Consider the following 14,979-nt stretch of genomic DNA (forward strand, 5'->3'; position numbering starts at 1 on the left):
TGGAAACTGCTGCCAGTTTTCACTAGCCCAAAGAAATATAAATTAGCTAGTTACTAGACATTTTGTGCACTGGGTGTGTTTAGTAGGTGGTTTTTGTACAGAATATTATTTCAATGCATGTTCTAATTTTTCAAAAAAACATTCCTAATAGAAGAATAGAACATCAATCATTATTGATTTGACTCCTTTAATGTATGAATAATCTTAAGCGCTTATCCGAAAATAGAAATAAATAATTATTGAATTGCAGTCCTAACTCTTTACCTGAACCCCGACTTTACAATGTCTACTTACAAATTTGAGCTCAAATCATTTTAAACTTTAATACAATTGTACAAGACAAACATGTTGAACACAATATTTGCTTCTTGAGTTGGTTCATACATTCTCACTTCAGTGATTTTATTTCCTTTTTGAATTAAGTAAAATTCTCAAACGTTTTACACTCCAGCTTTTAACATGGTAATGTTTCCTAGAGGTGTAATTTGTCACAGGAGATGGGCCAGAGGGGGTACAGGAAATAATGATGACATGGTGCCCCCACTAGCTTGTCCCCTTTAGCCGTGTTCTTTTAAAATGCGTCAATTCCTAATGAACTAGGAAATTAATGTTTTAATATCGATATGGTCGGCCTACTGTGCAAGGTTAATGTGTAAATTTAGTCACTTCTGGTGTTGTTATACCTGTGTATGGTTATTTCTACAAGGATTTCATAAATTAAATCCGATAGTTAATAAAAAGCAAAATGCAATGAGACTACAGTACTAATGATAAAGCCAGATGAACCAAAACTGCATGACTTTGCTAACATACAAATAAAATTTCTACCAATCATGATCATTATGTCATCCTTTGGTGAATGGAACCTCTTTCAAGAATGTTTCTATTGTATTTATATGTATTATTTATTGATATCTTCTTCTCTACCTTCCTTTTTTGTCTTCCTCGTCTTCTTCCTGTTCTGTGGCCCACCTGTTGTTATTCTTGTGATGTACGTGAAGTTGATTATAGTACCTGTGATGTGATAGAGGCGGAGATGGGCTTTATTCAAAGTCTTCCACTCATCTTAACCCTTTGATACTCGTTGCTGGTCTTTAATTTGAAGGATCTGCAGAGGGCTGGAAAGGCAATAACTAGGTCTAAACTATACATTACTTCCTTAAAATCAGTAAAAGAACATGAAGTGAACTTTGGTTTATATTATAATGAAAAAGAGACTTATTGTGTTTTCATTAAAATAAAACCTTTTGAATTGTATGTAGTCTCATTATTGTAGCATACAGTACAAACAATTGATGCAATACCCTTTTACAAGTGCACTCAACTTGATTGTTGAAACTAACGAAAAATGTCGTAATTTAGTAACCTTGAATTATTCTTTTGTATTTGTAAAGTTAAATAGTTTTTATTATATCTTATACAATATATAGCAATTAAGTTGAATTCAGTAGAAACATAACTTTTTTTGGTTTTACGAAATCTTTTTATCACAGGGATCATTCGGTCTATTTATCTGTTATACTTTAAAGAATTGCAATTCCATTTATTAGAATAACTAAATGCCTTGAAGATTATTTCTTCTATTTTCTAAACAATAATTTATTGTAAAAATACTATAATAGAGAATAGAAAGTGCACCTTTGACAAAGACTAAAGTGAATTTTCCAAATGACTGGCTCTATTCTCCTAAAGGTTGGTATGGCTCCATGCCTGTATAAAGAGATACCCTGGGGCAAATCTAGCTAGCCTAACTTTACAGAAGGCTGAAGAAATTTGCAATAGAGTCATTCTGTGTTATGGTTAGAGTAGAGACAGTTGTGGAAAAGGTACCTGAAGGCCTAAGCTACTAATCCCTTAAAGTACACAAACTTTCAGATGCTTTCAATCGCTAAGCTGTGTGTACACAACACATTTCTTTTGTGGAAAGGAAGTTTGATCAACAGCTTCTTGTGAAACAGTTGCATAGCAGTGCTGCAGTTCAATATTTTCTTCAGTCATTGTGTTTGTTGAGCTCTCCTGATAAACATTCTGTCTTGCAGTAATTCTACTTTATGGATATATATTTAAAACTGTAGTTTTCGAGTAACAGGTGTAAGGTACACCATTTGGGCTGTCGTAGAATAAGGTATGCTATTCACTTCTCATAAACAAAGGTTTTAGTTTTATACATATTTGCAGAACCTTCGAAGACTTAAGGTTTGATGAAAAAAAATTACTACAGCATGCATATAACAAACTCGTATGTCCTCTATAACATTTCTGTTATAGAGGACATACTGTAGGAGTTTTTTCTTTTTAAATTATATTGATGTGTTGGTAATTTCATGGAAATAATTTGTCTTTGTGTCTGATCAACACTAGAAAAATTACCTTTTAAAACTTCCATTCTGCTAGCTGACAAGCAGACCTTTTTAGCTTTTTTTTTGGATATTGCAAGCTCAGTTTATTTTGCTTTGCTTTTGTGTGTTTTAGTTTTTTTTCTCATCAAACCTTAAGTGGGCCATGATTTTTTTAAAGGGATAAACTCTGATTCAATAAAAGTATTCAAAGGGATGTCAATTGATTGCTTTATCTGGTTTGTGTATCTAGATTAAGATTACAAAGATTTAGTGGTCATCAAATTGTCATTATAGAGTTCTGTTTTTTATATTTATAATCGACAGAAGACCAGTGTATTGTCTGTGTAATTCTTTAAACTTAATAAAATCACTGTGGTATTAGTAAAAATGCTAACCAGATTACCTGAAGTTACCTGTATTATTTCAAAACTGAAAGTTTTCCAGATATTCTGTTTTACTGATTGGTGGGTAGACATTAAATACCACAAATTGACAATATTACAAATCATAAAACATTTCAAAGTTGTATATTAACCAATTTCCTCAGGGATGTTATGGCACAAATTAGAAAAATAGAGAAGGCTATTGTTTTGTATCAATTTGAAACTCTATTTTTATTATTTTTAATTTCAATGACCAGGATGTTTCATTTGACCATGAAATGAGGGATGCGGTTTTTTTTATGTAAGTCCAGGGGGCAACAGCTTTGTATTTGATAGAATATATCCCAAGGGAGGATACCAACTATTTGAATTTTATCTTTTTTTTAATGGTAGTTTAAAATAGGGAGTATTTTCTTTAGAAAATGATACATTCCTTGTTATTAACCCATTTTACTTGGTAGCTTCATGCTCACTCAAGCATGAAATTGCTAGATACAGGTTTGTGATTTAATGATGTCGATGATATAATACACATCTTCAGGACTTTTTTTAATATCTTGCAGTTTTTACCAAATAAGATTTTAAATTGTTTTCTAATTTTGCACACGTATGCAAATTACCCTGTTACTAACTTATTCTCTTTTTTGGCTACTCACTAAATATCAATATTGTTAAATAAAAAGATAAATTTCATGCAATTTAATATAATCTTCCAGAGCTAAAAACTATACTTATATTTGATGGGATTAGTTCAAGCTTCCATATCCTGTCTTAAATAGTTAAATGTTGGCGAAGTAGGTCTCCATTGTGACTTGAACTTTACCAATTCCCACCACATTTGAGTGTTATTTGTCCCATTGAAGATTTTTTACTGTGAAGAATTTTAATTAAATGTCCTTGGATAATGTCCATGGAGAACACATTGACTTTACTAACCATGTTTGGTTGTCTACAAAACTGTGTCAAAATGTGGCAAGGTCAAAGGTTAACAAACAAGTCTTTTTTTCCCCAAATACTAGGAAAGCCATCACAATATTTTTCTTGTTCTCGAATACAAAGAATTTCATTAAAACACTTAAAACTTGCAAACTTTTTAAGTATAGTAATAAAAAAATAGTAAAGATTGAATTTATTACTCTGAAAAAACTTTTAAAACAAATCTAATTGGAAAGATATTCTTTACATTATCCTTGTTCATATTTTTACTGAACATGCATAACATTTTGTAGTGTTGTACAACTTTACAATCACATGATATTTGATTAATTATGGGAGGCATTGAATTACCGTTCCTCATGGGTCCCACCATGTTACGATAATACCCTCTCTGAGTTGTAATAGCTGTAATTGTAAGTGTTGAAAATTGTAGCTCCGAGGCAGGTTACAAAAGGCCTTAAATGTGGACGCCATGAGAATACAAATAAAGATTAAGATGCTCAAAATGGGAATTCCAAAGTAAACATTTGGTTTTAAGTATGTATATTGACTGTACTGTGTTTTTTATGCAGACTTTAGCAGTTCAAATATGAATTTATGCATCTGAATCCCTTGGTTAAATTTACTGGTTTTTGTTTGCTTGTTCAACACAACACATTGGAAGTGTAAATGTGGCCTAGAATCAAGGTAAAGTTCCTCCAATCAGTCACAATTGGAACTAGTTGTAAACCAGATGGTATTATTGTAATAACTGTACATATAATTACATAGCAAATGACACATCTGAACCCAAAATTGTTTTACAATGTTGCCCCAGTTAATCATATATATATATATACATAATTCTTCCATTTGCCTAGTAAGACAGATGATTACATAATTTAAATTTTATTAAATAAAGAACGAATATATATTGAAAATTAGAGCAGTGTATAAAAAATATAATTTTTGTGGCTTAAACTTAAAATATTTATTTAAATTCTTTTCTTCTTTTTTTTTTTTAATCTTGCAGGCTCTTATTTTCTTTTTAAATCATAGTTATTATTTTTTTTGTCTTAGATTGATTTTCTGAAATTTGGACAAATTTAGGTTTAGAATTGAGATAGAAAAATCAAATCACATTTAAATATCATATTATTTTTCTCCAGGGTAATTTATAATAAATCGAAGTCTGATGTATAAAATGAGAATCATCGACATTAATAACCGATATAGGAACATTATTAAAAAGCAAATATACTAGTTTATTCATCATTTCATACTTTCTCTTTTTCTATCAATCATACAAAATTAAATTTCCTTGAATTTACCATAAAGCTGATGTATATTGATGTAATTGTAAATTTATACTTTTTCAATTTTTTTATTTTTATTTTTTTTCCAAAATGTCTTTATCTGTTATAGGTATTATATATGCTTTCCAATCATTTTCAATTTTCAGGTTTTCTTTTTATGGTTGCACATTTCTTTTGTGAGATTTTTGAAACTATACAACGTTTATTACATCCAGTGGCGAGAACCTAAAAAAATTGTTAAATGAATTTGTAAAACTTAACTGAGTGTCCTATTTTTTGCAACTGTTAGTTTCAATGGATCCTTGATGTTTGTTAGTCACTTATAAATTGTGTTTTTTGAATCGGAGAATGTTGAGATTGGTGGGTGGAGGGTTGAACTGAAAGCGTAACTGTACAGTGCTACTCTACAACACTGTAATGCTAAATTAACTAAATATATAACTCTATATGGTTTTTAGAATAATTAAGTTACACAAATCAATCAATTCATTCTGTGATTAAACACTATAGTTTATTAATGTGAGCTGTTGCTTGCCAATAAATAATAATTAACATTTACATGAGTGTCTACCATGTAGTATGCTTTCTTAAACAGATGTTATAATATATTTCCAAATTAAAATTTACAATAAAGAAACATCGGTCTGACTAAGTGGCTTGCGAAAGAAATCAAAAGTGAATTTTTCCTTTGGGGTTTAGTGTTGGTTATCGATTATGTATCGTTAATGTATTCTTCGTAATGTATTCTTCTGATTTTTTTTGCGAGTGAAATTTACGTAATCATAATTCATAGCGATAAGCAATTTCTACTACAACTACTACTAAATTGATTTCTGCTTGTTTTCAATTTAGTTTTAACCGCTCCCTAAAGGTATCGGTTGAACCTCGGCATGTACTTTATATTCGTATATGATTCATGAATACACAATTTTCCTGATCTCAAGATTTATGTCTTCATGTGTTTATTAAGAAAGAAAAAATATGACAAAATAATGATGATTAATTTCTGGTTATTATCAGTAAAATGGTTGTTTTTGTTTCTTATTCTCAAGGACATTGTGTCCTCTAGACTGTACTAATAATTATATAATCATGAAAATATTGTCTTTATTAGTAATTTAACTATTCTCATCAATTCCTAGTTAAAAACCAATTGTTGTTTCATTCAGATTCAAATTAAATGTATTGTTATAAATACACATACAAATTACAATGCAGTTTGAACAATTTTATGAATAATAACAAATTATAATACAGATTAAAACAAAAACATTAAACTTTTTCTGTACATATATTTGGACAAAACTTAGGGGGTAGGATTAGCGAATTGCATTAACAATTGAGCAAAGTATAGTGTCTATTGTACATAGACATTATGTAGCCATCTTTCACTAGCATTGGATTACTTGGTTGCATACAATTTCAATATGATAACTATAATTATTATATTGTGCAGTGTTTTTAAATATATAGTAACTCAAAATGTGCAAAGAACCCATCATTTCAGAATGAAAGCCAAGCACCTTAATCACTATACCACTATTTGTTATTATTCAATGCATTGTTTTCCCTATTTACTAAGAGTAAACATCAATTATTTACAGCACTAAAAATTAATTTAAAATTGATTTGTTTGTCATGATTCTAGCGTCGGCAATCAATAATTAAAAGGATTAGGTAATGAAGCAGTAAAATTCAAACTGTTCTCTTGTTTCTCAAATACAAGAAAGTGATATAATATCTCTGTGGGGTTGGTGCCGATACCAGCAAATCACACATTTTATTTCTCGTCAATGCGGTACCTTTATGTTCTAGTGTTAAATTAATCAAATATTTATTCTATATATGGATTATCAGGGCATCACGTATGCAAAACCCAGGAGAGCAACAAATCGCTCTCCTCAAATCACCGAGGAGAGCAATTCGCTCTCCTTGCAAAAATTTTAAATCGCTCTCCTCAAATATTTATGTTGAAGTAGAAGGATGGTCGCCCTTATTAAAAATGGCTGGCCCTTATTAATTTTTTGTACACATTTTTTTGCCCGACAGGGGATAACACCCCCCCCCCCCCCCCCCCCGCCGGGCACAACAAATGTATACTGTACCTCTCCCCTAAAATCCCCCACACCCACCTTTACACACAATATTTTCCGTGGGGATCGTATTCTACAGTACAAAAAACTCAAGCCAATTTTTTTTTTATGGCCTGCCTGGGTAGATTGGGTTTCAGGAGCCTGGAGAATCCTGTCCTGGCCAACTATATGCCTTTATCTTTATTAGCCTAGCTTTTCTAGCCTAGCTTGTTGGCCTAGAAATCAGACAGAAAACCTGAAAAGTATTTACCTGCAATTCATAAATTATACAATTCTAACATGCAACGGCCATTAAAATATTGATAATAAGTTACAAAGTGTCATTTTAAAATAATTAAGAAAGATATTTGATCGTGTTTACATGTGTCACACATGGGCGCACGCACAATAGGGGAGGGCTGAGAGAGAACTTCTAGAAGATGCTGACGTCACACATCAGCACGTGTTTTGAGGAGGATTTGAGTGACCAAAATTGGTTAGAACTTTCGAAGAAATAATCCATCTTCAAAATGACATAATTAAAGCAACCAGCAGCTAAGCTTTTTTAAATAATAAACATTATATTTAGGCCTCCTATATTAATGTTTCCTTTTAAAATTAAATATATTTTATTAACTCGTTCCATAAAAACATAAAGGGAAAAATTATTGGTTGGGACATGATCTTCCTGTAAAGGAGGTGTTTCTATGACACCGTACTGGTTGCACTATGAGGCGATGAAGTAAACTCGCCCTTGAATGCGCGCAGGCAGGGGAATCCCCTTTGTTGGTACCTCGCACTACTGTGTGAGATGGAGCGCGATGAATTGCTCTCCTTTTCGAAGGTTGTTGATTGCGATCGAGCTCGTGATCCTTAAAAACGAGGGACTGCCATTAGGCTTGTAGCTTTATAACTTAGCTTATATATTATTAGCCTAGGCCTAGATTGGTTTTAACTTTTAAAAATCCACGTGTTTTTAGGCCTCTTGACAGAAAAATCAACACTGTCAAAAGCTAGGCTCTATTTTGAAAATTAAGGAGCGCGATAAATTGCTCTCCTCAAAGCCTGTTGAGGAGCGCGGAGGAGCGCGGTCGCGCAGGCGCTCCTTATAAATGATGCCCTGGATTATATTAGTTTAATGTGTTTAGTATCGGTATAATGTGTAAAAACCTTACGATTGTGAAATCACAGAAACGAAATTGTACTGTATTTGAATTTTAAAAGGAAAAGATGATAGTTTAACCACTATTTAGGGACACCTTCAGGATCCAACAAAATGTCCCCTTAATAGGGTGTCACATACATTGCACCTCATTCATTTTAACAAAAAGTTTCCTCTTAACCTCTGTCTACACTATCAAACTAGTTTGTGTGATGTGCCCAAATATGGTAGTGATTTGCTTAATAATAGTGATATGACATCATTATGTCTATATATGGGCACATCACATTTTTGTGATCACATATAGTTTGATAGTGTAGACAAAGCTTTAGTCTTAATAGAGCTTTCCACTGAATAGTACTGTCCTGACAAAGGAGAAAAAGAGCAACCTATTGTGAAAACAAAGGTTGTGAAAGATTTGTTTTAAAACCCTCTTAAATATGACTGGTGATACCCACCAGAGGAGTTTAACATCCTAACATTGGTTTTATCCTAATATAAAATTAAACTATAAAATATATTAGTACTTCAAATTATTACTAAACTTTAATAACAGACTGATATTAAAATTAACTTAATAGAATAATAGATCAAAATGAAATGGATTATTTGATTTCAATCTAAAATCTTCAAACATCAAGTACTAGAAATAAATCCTAAAGATATAAGCTTACTAGAGTACAAATGAAATACAATCATGAACTTGAATAACAGGGGGAGTATGTCCTCTTAATACAATGATCCAATTTACTAGTTGAACATTCAATAAGTGATATGCTTCCTAATTAAGCAGATTGAATTTTATCTGGGTAAACGTAATTAATTTTCAATAATTGAACAAAGAATATTGACCCTGAGCTTATACTATCTTGATGATTGGAAAGGAAATCACTTAAATAGTATTACCTATTTAAACTATTACTGAATAAGTATGTTGTTTTCTACTTTAATCAAACAATTAGATGGTTATTCTGCTCCGATCAGTCAAAGTAGGTTTAGGTTTGTTTTGTTTGGCAATGGTTGACTATTCAGAAAAAAAGGAGGTAAAAGAAAATAATTTGAGTGTATTGTCAAGTCAAGTATTGTATCTGTATCTGTATTGATATCCAGTCACAGAATTGTCATTTTTCAGAATTTTCCACTGGAGAAATTATATAGTCTGAATTTTGTCCAAGTAAAGGGCTGGTTTTTGCCTGAAAGCTCTGCTAAATTTTCTGGCTCTTTTTGACCTTATCGTTATAGCTTTCTGCTTATTTTATTTTGTATCTCCATTGAAATCCAGCCACTGATACCCACATCATTGCCATTTTTTCTAGTATTTTGCCTTTGGATTTATTTTAAATAGTCATGAGATTAGAAACAAAAAACAGGGTCATATTTAATAGTTAAAGATGGTTTACCAGTTAAAACATGATTATTAAAGCTTATAAGAACATGTGTTTAATCCAGTGACCCTTTGAAAAGTCCAATTTTCAAAATACAAAATAAAACACATTATATAGCAGAATAAAAGTTCATTTGCTTTTTTGTGAGTGTAAACATTTTAAATTTCTCTGACACTGATGATTCATATGTACCAAGTTTCTCACAAAACGTACTTTTGGGAACAAATATATCTTTTCGCAACGTTTCAAGTGGAAGTCACACACTTAGCTCCTCCTTTGTCTCGTCAATTTATCCCGAGCCGACGATATCGTTAAGTGGATTTACTAAATACAAGATGACTGGACCCTAGATTTAGTCTTTAAAGTATTCTGAGTCACTTGAGAAAAACCAGCAGATGGAAATACATGAAACAGAGTTCAGAAAGGTGTCATGCCAACAAATGTTTTTCGAAGCAAAAGTTGAAATTATTTATTTATTTCTGCATTTAAAAGACATTATTTGTAAATGCAAATGATGAAAACAAATTAAGTTTTATATTAGGAGGAGAGTCTGTTCCTTTTTCTAATAAATCATATAACTCATTTGTTAAATTTTGTAAAAAAATATTTAAGTTCTGCATGGGAGAAACGATCCTCTTTAAAGTACTCCCAACGATTAATTTATTGTATTGTTGCTTGTAAATACTGTAGTTTATAGTTAATTTTGTTTTTGTTTGCTTAGTTTAGTTTAGTTATTCATGTCTTTTTTTTTCTATCATGTTCTGCTTTGTTTGCTAGACCGCACCGCATATTGTAAGTGCCACTGATACAAAGGTGTATATGGTCAACAAATAAATAAATAAAAAATATAGAAGATAGTTAGTTAGGGTGATGTTTTTCACTCTTACAAATTTCACATCTTAATTTATTTACTAGTAAACATGAGGTTTGAAAAAGCTTTATTATTACAGAAACAAAAAATGCAAGTTTTTTTGTTTTTTTGACTACTGGTGTTTTCCAATATGTCAAATCATTACCTGAGAATGTTCAGTGTGGCATTTCTTTAATATGAGATTGGTAATACAGTCACAGAAGCCTTCATTATGTCAATTTAAGTGATTACCATACTGTACTTAATATTATGACAAATTTCTGAGAAATTTGTGTTATTCTGTCCAAATCATTCAAGATTTCTTGCATAAATGCAAATTTCTTCACATGTTCATGTTTCTGTCGTTATTTTGGTTAATTCTTGAACGTTTCAACCGTCATTACATTTTAAGTTTTAAATGTTATATGTCTGAATCTGTAAGGCTTAGCATAGGTCTTTTATTTTAAACATCAACAACAATGTTATAAGAAATAGAAATTAACTCAAGGGAAAACATTTATAAAAAGAAATAAAATGTTTATGTTGAAATATCACTGTCCTGATCGACTATTCTAAGAAAATTTAGAAACCATTTCTTACATTGTTTGAACTGAAAACCACTGAAGCATTATATTTAAATTAGGGTACTAATTGTTATATAACAAAACAATAGGAACAATAGAAAAATAAACAGTTTTATTGATAAAGTGTTTTGGGGATGTTCAGAAGCTTGCTTTTATAATTAATTTAGCTTTAGTTCAGTACTGTTTGGAAGTTGTGTCAGGTTGGAACAAAAACAGTTATATTATAAGAAACAGGGTTACAGTAATTATATTGATTAATTCATTCATCATTCAATTTTTATGTTTTTTAAAAAATATTTCTAAAAGTTTCATATACATAATCATTACAATAAACTTTTTTTGAAAGTTTTTAGGTGGTTATTTAAAAGATTTATTTTAAATCTTGTGGTCAGTTTGAGGAAGCGATTAAAATCTGTATTGTTTCCTGACAATGGTATGGGATGTTCGGACTTAACTGATGTAATTTATTCTTTCAGGTTTGACGAGAGTGAAAGATTGAATGAGGAAGACATTTTGATGTCAATTTTTACACAATATATTTCAAAGGTAAGATGAAATTATTATCTTGTTGGTGTAATAATAAGTTTTTTTTATTTGTCTTCCTGTCAAATTTTGTTGGAAAATTGCAATCAGAATTGTCTTAATTATTTAGGAGTATATACTGTCTATTTGGCTTTTAAAATCATTGGTTGGCAATTATAAAGAAATATATGGTATATATTACTATACACCACAAACATTTTTATTAAATTTCAAATGTTTTTTATAGTTATTGAGTCTATAAATCATTCTCCTCAACGATTAATTATAATTTTCTTTAAAAGAGTTTAATGTTCAGTGGCCTGACCACACTGATGAACCAAGGTAAAATACATCAATTTTCATTGCCAGAGGTTTATAATTTCTATGGTAACCAAATGAGTTCAAGATTTTCTAGCCAGCTGTATCTGAATGCTTTAGGTGGTTTGATATTTTTAAAGCATTAAACAGTAAACTTTCTAATGAAGAGAAATGTATGTGTCCATGTGTTTCTTTTTTATTTATTTTTTTTGGGTGCGATTGCTTAACATTTCCAGAGGGCAGCCCTTTGTACTCATATATTCAGAAATTCCAGTTCAGCTGGACCAACAGTCTTTAAGGTTATTTATTGTACCTAAAGCTCTGTCTACAATATCATACTTTATGTGACAAAAAAGTGTGATGTACCCAAATATGGTAGTGATATGCTTAAATATGGTATTGATATGACCATGGATATGACATCATCATGTCCATATATGGGCACATCACATTTTTTTTCACATAAAGTTTGATACTGATAGTATAGACATAGCTAAAAATAAGTGGTTTTTCTTGTCTATCACATTTCCTGCCCCTTGTTTAGTGCACATAACTTCACATAACATACCAAGAACATTGTAAAGTTTCATCCCATGGTTTTGTTGTTCCTGTGGGCGTAGGGCACATAGCTTGAACTGAGGATACCTGTCAACATACTACACAGTCTGGTATTCATTATGAGCCCTGACTAGTCACCATGATTGATTGCTCAAGCAGATTGCTTACTCTGGGCTGTAAACAGAGGCAAAGTTTTTATCACCAGCCATTTGAGAGGAGGATACACTACGTGACACATATTGAAAATATTTCACAGTAGCCTACTAGGAAATTATAGTGGGAAAGTGATAACTTTTAGGATATATAAAACTAGTTTTTAATTAAGGTGAGTAATTAAAACTATTGTTGAGATGTAATATAAACAATTCCCACTTACTATCCATTTTATAATAAGCATGTTACATTTATTATACACATGTCATGTTTTGTTGATACACTCGGTACACACTGTGCTTTACGTCATTTGTAGATCAAACAATTGACAAAAAGGGAATTTATCAAAGAAAGTCTTTACAGTACAGTATATTGTGATAGAATTAGTACTACAGTAGGCTACTGTGTATAGTATAGTATGGGAAAGTTACTGTACTGTATTTGTATATACAGTTGTCAGTAGTCGACAGTACTGTTCCATTCCAGCAAGGAAAATTTGAACTTCAGGGAATAATTTCGCCAGTGTAGCATAGCAAAAAACTATACAAAACAACCTTCTTGCTACACATTTCTACAATTGTGTAGCAAAATATACGATAGAAAACTATGTTTCTCGACTCAAAAATCAGTTTTATTAGCAATATTGCTAAACAAAATTTTAAGATGAAATTTTTCCCTGAACTTTATGAAAAATATAGATAGAAGTACCGTATAGGAAAACAATATTTTCATTGTGATTTTACATTTTTAGAGAATTTTTTCTTCAACTTCAAAATATGTAAACCTACGAAAAGGGTATAAATTAGATATCATCGGTGTCAGTTGTTGCATTTGTAATAAAATTGGTCTTAACTTGATAAAGGAGTTGACTTAACAGTGCAGTGGTGATTTAATGGTTATGTCATGATGCTTTTGTCTTGCACTACACTTTATTCCCTTGTAATTGCTGCAGATTACATACAGTGTAAAGATACAGTAGGAGATAATCTAACATTTGCCATTAAAAACATTGCTTGAAAACTCTCTATTGTTGCTGCTAATTTGCTGGAACACTATGCAATGATTATAGTTGAGCTATCTTGAATGCAGTATCTGTGCTCTGGTGTGGACCAGGACTACTTTGACATATCATGTGTGTTATCACATACAGTATCTGTTGTTGTGTACTACTGTATTGTACTATCTTCCGTTGTGAACTAGAGTCATTATTGTTGCATACACTCTATACAGTACAATTTAAGGTACATTTTAGAAATCTTCTTCTTTTCATTTATTTTTTAATTAAATATTTGCTAGTTTAAGTAATTTCTTCCCAATTAGAAAAATGGTAACCTGTAGTAAATTCATACATTTAATATTCAGTAGCAACCAATGCTACCTTATTTGATAAGCAGTAGAATCTTTTGTATGTTGAAATGGTTGCATAGCAGAGAAAAAAATCTTTTTTTTTTAATTCCCAGACAATTGGTGATGAAATCCAGACACTCCATGCTTAGAAATTTGGTTAACCATTTCTTAAAATCAAATTCATATTCATAGATTGTGGCCCATATTACAAAAAAAACCTATACCTTTGAAATTTCAGTTTCTTATTAAGTCTGACAGACGTCCAATCTTGGATCTAACCAGGTAACTTCCCCTGGGATGTGTTTATAAAAACTAAACTTCTGGAACGACAAATTTGTAACCAAGTTTTGTAAAGTCCAAAATTAAGAATTAAGTTTCCTCAAAGGGGACATGATCAGAGACCATCATCCAAATGTTTCAAAGATAAAATAATTTGAAACCTAGCCCCCTTAGGGTGTTCTGCCCCAGCTGCTTAGATTGTGTTATCCAGAGAAGGATATGCTTGATGACACATTGTTCCGTTCTTACAACAACCAGCATTTAAGCAACTCTTTTCATTTTTTTATCTTTCATTTCATCTAATCGTTTTACTATGTTTGGTAAAATAAAGCTTTTTATCCTGGGGGAACCGTACTTTAACTGTGTTTTGATAAGCTATTGCTAGGATACTATGCAGACATGTTTTTTAAGTGCAAGTTCTTTATGTAATTTGACAAGAAAACATAATTCTGTATTGTTACATCATACACTGTACTGTATATACCTACGAAATGGACAGTATTCACAATGGCCATCTCAACCTCATACTGTTACTAGGCCTACAGTAGTTTTAACAAGATTTAGATATCCTGCCCGAAATAGTCTTTCATCAGCGTCCCATTAGCAATTACGGTACCGTAGTGTACCTATTTTGAAGTCTACAGTTTCATGACCTAATTTCAGAGGTACAAGGGAGGCTTCTGAACATCTGTCTCAACATACATCAAAACAAACTAAACATCCTAAAGTTGAGCAATCGGCGACATTGGCGTCACAATCGATGTTGTCCTGTTACCTAAAAAGGATATGACATGGG

The 14,979-nt window shown here is 31.3% G+C and overlaps 1 protein-coding gene across 5 annotated transcripts in view; it reads left to right on the forward strand.

Moving 5' to 3' along the window:
- The window catches only part of LOC140049631 (teneurin-3-like), a 124,776-nt gene that overhangs the window by 54,366 nt on the left and 55,431 nt on the right, over positions 1-14,979 (forward strand). For 4 of the 5 annotated variants that reach the window (XM_072094570.1, XM_072094569.1, XM_072094568.1 and 1 more), the window contains one exon: positions 11,483-11,552. The gene's annotated coding sequence lies outside the window, so the exon portion shown is untranslated. Of the gene's footprint in view, positions 1-1,798; positions 2,126-11,482; positions 11,553-14,979 lie in introns of those variants that run through there. The other variant, XM_072094571.1, reaches the window with a different exon arrangement.

Source organism: Antedon mediterranea, chromosome 5, assembly GCF_964355755.1.
Source record: "Antedon mediterranea chromosome 5, ecAntMedi1.1, whole genome shotgun sequence".
Classification (NCBI taxonomy): domain Eukaryota; kingdom Metazoa; phylum Echinodermata; class Crinoidea; order Comatulida; family Antedonidae; genus Antedon; species Antedon mediterranea.